Source organism: Trachemys scripta, chromosome 21, assembly GCF_013100865.1.
Source record: "Trachemys scripta elegans isolate TJP31775 chromosome 21, CAS_Tse_1.0, whole genome shotgun sequence".
Taxonomy (NCBI): Eukaryota; Metazoa; Chordata; order Testudines; family Emydidae; genus Trachemys; species Trachemys scripta.
The window spans coordinates 295472-301997 of NC_048318.1; the positions used below are offsets into that span (position 1 = coordinate 295472).

A 6526-nucleotide genomic window follows, 5' to 3' on the forward strand; every position below is an offset into this window, starting at 1 on the left:
GTATCCACCGTGGGCGGCAGGAGCCTGGGGCAGAGTGGGTCTGTTTGGATTGCCATGGGGCATCCTGGACCCTCTGCCTGCCCTGTGCGGTGCAGACAGTGAGTGGGGACTTCTGCGATGCTGCTGGTGGTGGCACTGTCTTCAGAGCTGGGCAGCCAAAGAGCTAGCCAGTCAGGCTAATGCAGTGTGTTTCTCTTGCAGCAACAGTGACACCCAGTGGCAGTCAAGGGTACTGCACAGAGTATGGTGTTTCCCATGGAGCAACAGTGGCACCTGGTGCACAGTCAAGGTAATGCACAGAGCGTATCAGGGTTCAATAACAGGGTTCAAAAAGAACTAGATAAATTCATGGAGGGTAGGTTTATCAATGGCTATTAGCCAGGATGAGCAGGGATAGTGTCCCTAGTCTCTGTTTGCCAGACAATGGGAATGGGCAACAGTGGATGGATCACTTGATGATCATCTGTTCTGTTCATTCCCTCTGGGGCACCTGGCATTGACCACTGTCAGAAGACAGGATCCTGGGCTACATAAACCTTTCGTCTGACCCAGTATGGCCGTTCTTATGTCTCCCTTGGAGCAGCAGTGACACCCAGTGGCCAGCAGGGGTGGCATCAGCCTCTTCCCATTTGGAAAGGGTGCATAGATCTGCAAATGCCCCTTCGGTTCAGGGAGCTGATATCGTCCCACAGCAACTGCAGCCCTTTCCAGGCTGGTCTCTCCATACAGCCTTATTGAAAGTGGGTGCAGCTGCCCTGCCGTCTTCCCTGGAGCTCCTGAGCAAACTTCTCCAGGTCCTAGCTTCCCAACATCCACCAGATGTTGCCTTTTTTCATTGGGCCAACTGGGATGTGGAGGAAGCATGTTCTGAAGGCACCTTTGTTGAGACTCTTTGGGATCCAAAAGCTATCTCATGCTCTCATGCAGTCTCTTTGAGCAGAAGGACTGAGCTGTGGAGATACCTTATGGCTCTCTCCAGCCAATTCTCAGTTCCCTCTCCTGAGCACAGTCCCGTGTAGCACAGATTACAGGAATCTCCACTACCAGGAAAAGCAGGAGAACAAGGGATGGGGAAGGTTAGATGTCCCCCAGACTATTCCTCTCTCAGTGAGAACCCTCTTGGTCTCAGCTTCTCTTGCAGAGATGTAAACTGACGCTCTTCCGCTGCGCGGTGTTTCTCGGGTGGGCTCATTTGAAGAGGCTGTTCCGAAGCATGACCTGGGTTGGCTCCTCACAGCTACAAAGTGAGTCTGGAAGTGCTTGGTAGGTGAATTCTTTGTGCCTTGAGAGTAGTGAATGGTGACTTGAGGGAGACCTTTCTAACCCCACACACTGATTTTCTGCACCGCTCTCATTAGGCAGTGAAGTCAGAGGCCGTCCCTTCGAGAGGGTCTCAGGCTTTTTTTTTGAGTAGTTTTTCAATCTGACCCTTCTCCCCTCCCCAAACCTGACTCAGTGCTGCCTCTGCCTCCTGCCTGTGGGGACTCTGCTCCTCCTGCATGGGGGCGGGGCGGGGGTTGGCGTAGCGGCTGTGTTCCTGGCTCCAGGGGCGGCGAGTTGTATGGGCCCGTGGTGCCCAGGCTCCAGCAATATTCAGGGCTTGGGGGCCCAGCTCCACCAATGTTTGGGGCTGGGTTTCTCCCCTGGCCCCACATGCGCCTCCCCCAGTGACTCCCACCCCACTTGCTGCCCCTGGTGCCTCCCAGGCAGGGGCGGCTCTAGGTTTTTTGCCGCTCCAAGCACGGCAGGCAGGCTGCCTTCGGCGGCGCACCTGCAGGAGGTCCGCCAATCCCTCAGCTTCGGCATACCTGCTGCTGAATTGCCGCCAAATCCGCAGGACCGGCGGACCTCCTGCAGGCGTGCCGCCAAAGGCTGCCTGACTGCCGCCCTCGCAGGGACCGGCAGGACGCCCCCCGCGGCTTGCTGCCCCAGGCACGTGCTTGGAGTGCTGGTGCCTGGAGCTGCCACTGCTCCTGGGGGCCCGGAGCCTGCAGCTCCACGCTGACTCTGCTCTGCCGGCTTCTGGCATCAACTGCTGCCGCTGGGTCCTAGTGCCCCACCATCTGCTAGTGGCAGGGCAGGCTGCCCTGCCCCTGCCCTTCTGCCTCGGACTCTTCCCTTTTCCGGCGGGACCCTCCACCAGCACAGGGGATCCCCCCACCCGTGCTTCTGCCCCATGTTGGGGAAGGGGCAGCCCCATCCCCCACCTCCAGTGAGGCTACAGTGAGGGGCAACAGCAGGGGAGGAGGCGCAAGTGTGATGGCAGCCCCCCCTGGCACCCACCACAGGGGAGGCGAGGGGGCTTCCTGGACCTGAGAGGGGCCCTAGGAGCACATGTGGGGTGAGTGTGCTGCTGAAGGGGACAGGGGGGCCCCTCCCCCAGAGCTCACTGCTGCCAGGGGGCAGAGGGCTGGGGGGAGTCCTCCTCTATGACCCCAGCCCTGGGACAGCCTGTCTGCACCCCAAACTCATCCCCAGCCCTTCCCCAGAGCCCACATCCCCAACCAGATTCCTCATCCCCCGCACCCCAACTCTCTGCCCTAGCCCTGAGCCTCCTCATGCATCATGAACCCCTCAACCCCACCCCACAGCCCTCACCCCACACCCCAACCCTCCGCCCTAGACTTGCACCCCCTCCCACCCGCAAACTCCCTCCCAGAGCCTGCACCCCCTTCCCACACACACTCTCCCACCCCCAAACTCCCTCCCAGAGCCTGTACCTCTCACCCCCTCCTACACTCCCAGCCCAGAGCTTGCACCCAAACTCTGTCCCAGACCCTACACCCCAACCCCTTCCCACACACCCTCTCTTGCTCCCAAACTCCCTCCCAGAGCCTGCACCCCCACCCCTTGCCCCAGCCCAGAGCCTACACCCAAACTCCAGCCCAGAGCCTGCACCCCTCACTCCCTCCTGCACCCCCTGCCCCAGCCTGGACCCTGCACCCAGCACCAAACTCCATCCCAGAACCTGCACCCCAGACCACCTCCCCCAACCAAACTCCCTCCCAGAGACCAACCTGTCACTCCTTCTGCACCCAAACTCCCTCCCAGAGATTGCACCCCTCCTGCACCCTAATCCCCAGCCCAGGGCCTGCACCCCAGACCTCCACCCCAGACTCCCTCCCAGAGCCTTAGGCAGGTGGGGGGCAGAGTTTGCAGGGGCGGAGTTTGGGGGGAGGCAGGTTCTGGGCACTACCAAAATTTCTACAAACTTGCCACCCCTGCCTGGCTCCTGCCATCTGTGGCCCCTGGCTGCACTGCAGGTCCTGTAGAGTTAGAAACGCTGTGACTCCTGGATACCCTCTGCAGCCAGCCTAACCCAATCCTGAGATTCTCTAGTTGTTTTCCCACCTGAACTTGACCCCTTGTAGTCAGGTCCCATCCGCTTCGGTCGGGTTGCGGGACTCTGTTCCAGGCTCTCTGCCGATTCATCTCTGCAGGAGTTACATTCCGTTCACAGTTTTGAATTTTTTCTCTACGACTCTCAGACCTCCCGATTTTTGTCTTTTAAATTAAAGCTGAGGTTCTGGAGAACACGATAGTAACTTCAGTGAGGCGCCATAGGTGGCGAGTTATATGGGCCTGTGGTGCCTGGGTCCACCAATATTTGGGGTCAGGCCTCTTCCTCGACCCCACCTGCCACCACTGTGTGACTCCCCCAGAGCATCCCTGCACCCTGGGCAGTGGCTAGCTCTGGGGAAAAGCCGCAGCAAATTCACTTGATCTTTTTTTAAATGCTTCCTTCAAAGCTCTTTTCTAGACTTCTGCTCTGTTCCCTCTGACAGCACCAGAATCCTAAAACTGTGTGTGTGTGTGTGTGTGTCAGAATTAACATGTATTCCAAGCTGAAGGGAGCAACTTAGCTGCCTCGACCCCACCAACTTCCCCTGCCCACAACTCTTTGGCTGCACCTAGGGGAAACCAGCATGATGTGAATTCAATCTCCTTTGGAAATCAGCCTCTCAGTAACTTGTGGGTGTCTGATGCTTTATCTAATGTGCGCTGTGAACAGATTTAAGGAATGTATCCAGGAGCGCTGCCAGCTTTTCCGCCGCCCTAGGGCGGTGGAAGGTCCCGCCGCGGAAAAACCGCCGTGGTCGCTGCCCCCCAAATCGCAGCGTCCTAGGCGACCACCTAGGTCACCTAATGGGTTGCGCCGGCCCTGAATGTATCTAATTTCCCAAGGGCTGTCTTGGGGGAATGGCTGAATCTTTAGGAGTTTTCAGCAAAGGATCTGAAAAGTAATGAGATCCATTGTATTAATTGTATGTCTAGGAAAGACTATCTGCCATTACTGCGACTTGTTGTCTGAAACAGTGAATGAAGATGGCATCTCCCGCCTGTATGAAGGTAAGGAAATACCTGTGTGTGTGTTTGTGCTTCTGTGGGAAGTACGGGGTGCAGCACAGGGCCTGAACACAGGTTTGAGTGTATCCCTTGCTGTCTAAGCACAGTGTTTAAGGAAGAAGGATGGTCTTCATCGAGCTACCAATATAAGTGTACGGGAGCAGGGGAATTCCATCCCTAGCTCCTAGTGTATACGTAGCCTTAGAGGTGTGTGGGGAGGAAGGCCTGACAGAAATGAAAAGGGCTGTTCTTGTTCATAGTAGTAGTAGTACCTTCTGTAGGAAAAGATTCATCACCTACCCTCCCTGTAGTGGAGTGATTGCAGGCCAGGGACCTTCACTAAGAGATTGGTTATAAGCTCATAGGAAATCCCATGAGTGCACATTGGAAACATCTTTCCCTGTGACCTCCTAAGAAATGAAGGCACAGATCCACAAAGGATTTCAGTAGAAATTATGAGCCTAAATCCCTTTGCAGATCTGGGTGTTTGATGAAAAATGTTTGATGATTTAACACCTCTGCTGTTGTCACTTTCCTGTTACATCCCAAGAACAATTGCCCCCACCTGCCTGTGTGTTAGTGTGGGTACATGTGTGTGTACGTGTGTATGCTGGGGCAGAGGGACGTTACACACAGAATGGGGTCTTCTCTCTGTTCAGAGCTATTTTAGGAGTAGCAAGAGTTGTTGTTGTTGTGCCCCTGGAATCTTGGGTAGATAATAACATGTGGCAAATGCCATTCTGAAGTGGAGGTTTCCTAGGCACCAGTTACATCAGCACCATGGGATTTTCAACCTGTTTCCTCTTTGTTTCAGCTTTTCAGGAAGTGCCTTTGAAATCTGACAGGACCACGTGGCACATCCTCAGTACACATTACAAATGGTTGCAGAAGCTTGGAAATCTTGCGTTGGGTTCTGCATTCAACTAGGGAACCGGAACCGACCCAGAAGACCTCTTTGTCCTGCTATGCTACGTACAACAGACGTTTATCAACTCTTTGGAACAGGGGCTGAACGGTGAGGTGGATATTTGCAGGTGACACAAAATTATGTAGGTTAGTCGAGCCTAGAGAAGACTTTGAAGCAGTTGAAAGGCATCTAATAAAGCCATGTGACTGGGCAGCACAATGGCAGATGAAAGTCAGTGCTGACAAATGCAGGGTCATACACACGTGAGGCCTGGCGCTGCTTCTCCCTGAGGGATTTTATAGCTAACTGGCTGGCTGGGTGTCAATAAAAAGGAGCTACCCTCCCCCCCCCCTTCATTTATCACAGGAACAAACCGTTTTAAAAAGTTTTTCCCTATGCTTTTGGTGAGGACAATTTGAAGCTGCAGCAAAAGCAGCATCTGTGAGCCACTGGATCATAGAGAGATAAAAAGATTGCTTCTTCCCCTTCTTTTTAACAAATAGAGGCGAAAGTTCTATTAAGCTTTCATTTTTTTAGGACTATTAGATTTAAGTATGGATTTTTCTGTTGCATTATCAGAATGTCTCTGTCTTTAAATCTTTGCAACCTGTGTGATGAGACACAGGTACAAGCTCCTGTGTTTGTTTTGGGTCCATAGATTTTTATTAAAATAATACATCGCAGGCTGGAGCTGTGGCTTTCTCTATATTTTAAAAACAGATGACTAGGCTAGCCAGTCTTCCATGCACTATAGTCTCTAGGGGACACCCCTTCAGTTTGCTTGTTTTTTTTAAACAGACGACTTTCCTAACTTTTTAAACGCTGTTAAAGTTTTAACCAATGGTGAGATTATATTGAAAGACACTTTATGAAAGGTATAACAAGTATTTTGTTCCATTGACTGATTGTAAAAGACAAAACTCATCGCTTTGTGACTGCATGAAGCTCAGAGATAGCCTATCTGAAGAACTCCCCCCACCTCTTGACTTCCCCCCATACTTTTAACACATGCTAAACATGTTTCATTATATTAAATAAAGTGTTTTTTTTTTTAACATTTCACATGAAAATACAGCATTGACTGAGATGTAACATAGCACGACCTTTTAAAAGGATAATCTGTATGCAGTGAGGCCTATTTGAAGCATTTTTTATTTTAAAGTTTAACATGAAAAAACAGTATAGACTGAGCTGTACTGAAACAAGGCCCCTCTTAGGGATCTTTTGTAGAAGTTTAGTGAACTAAAAAGGCTTAAGATACTAGCCCATCCT

General features: G+C 52.5%; 1 long non-coding RNA gene across 2 annotated transcripts; it reads left to right on the plus strand.

Moving 5' to 3' along the window:
* Positions 1–218: 218 nt before the first annotated feature.
* Positions 219–5968, plus strand: LOC117868616. Of its 2 annotated transcripts, none has more exons than XR_004643674.1 (4): positions 219–289; positions 1142–1263; positions 4276–4350; positions 5162–5968. It is a non-coding gene; the product is annotated as an uncharacterized LOC117868616 (long non-coding RNA). The 2 variants fall into 2 exon arrangements; XR_004643673.1 differs by having other exon boundaries at positions 1142–1244.
* The last annotated feature ends 558 nt before the right edge of the window (positions 5969–6526 follow it).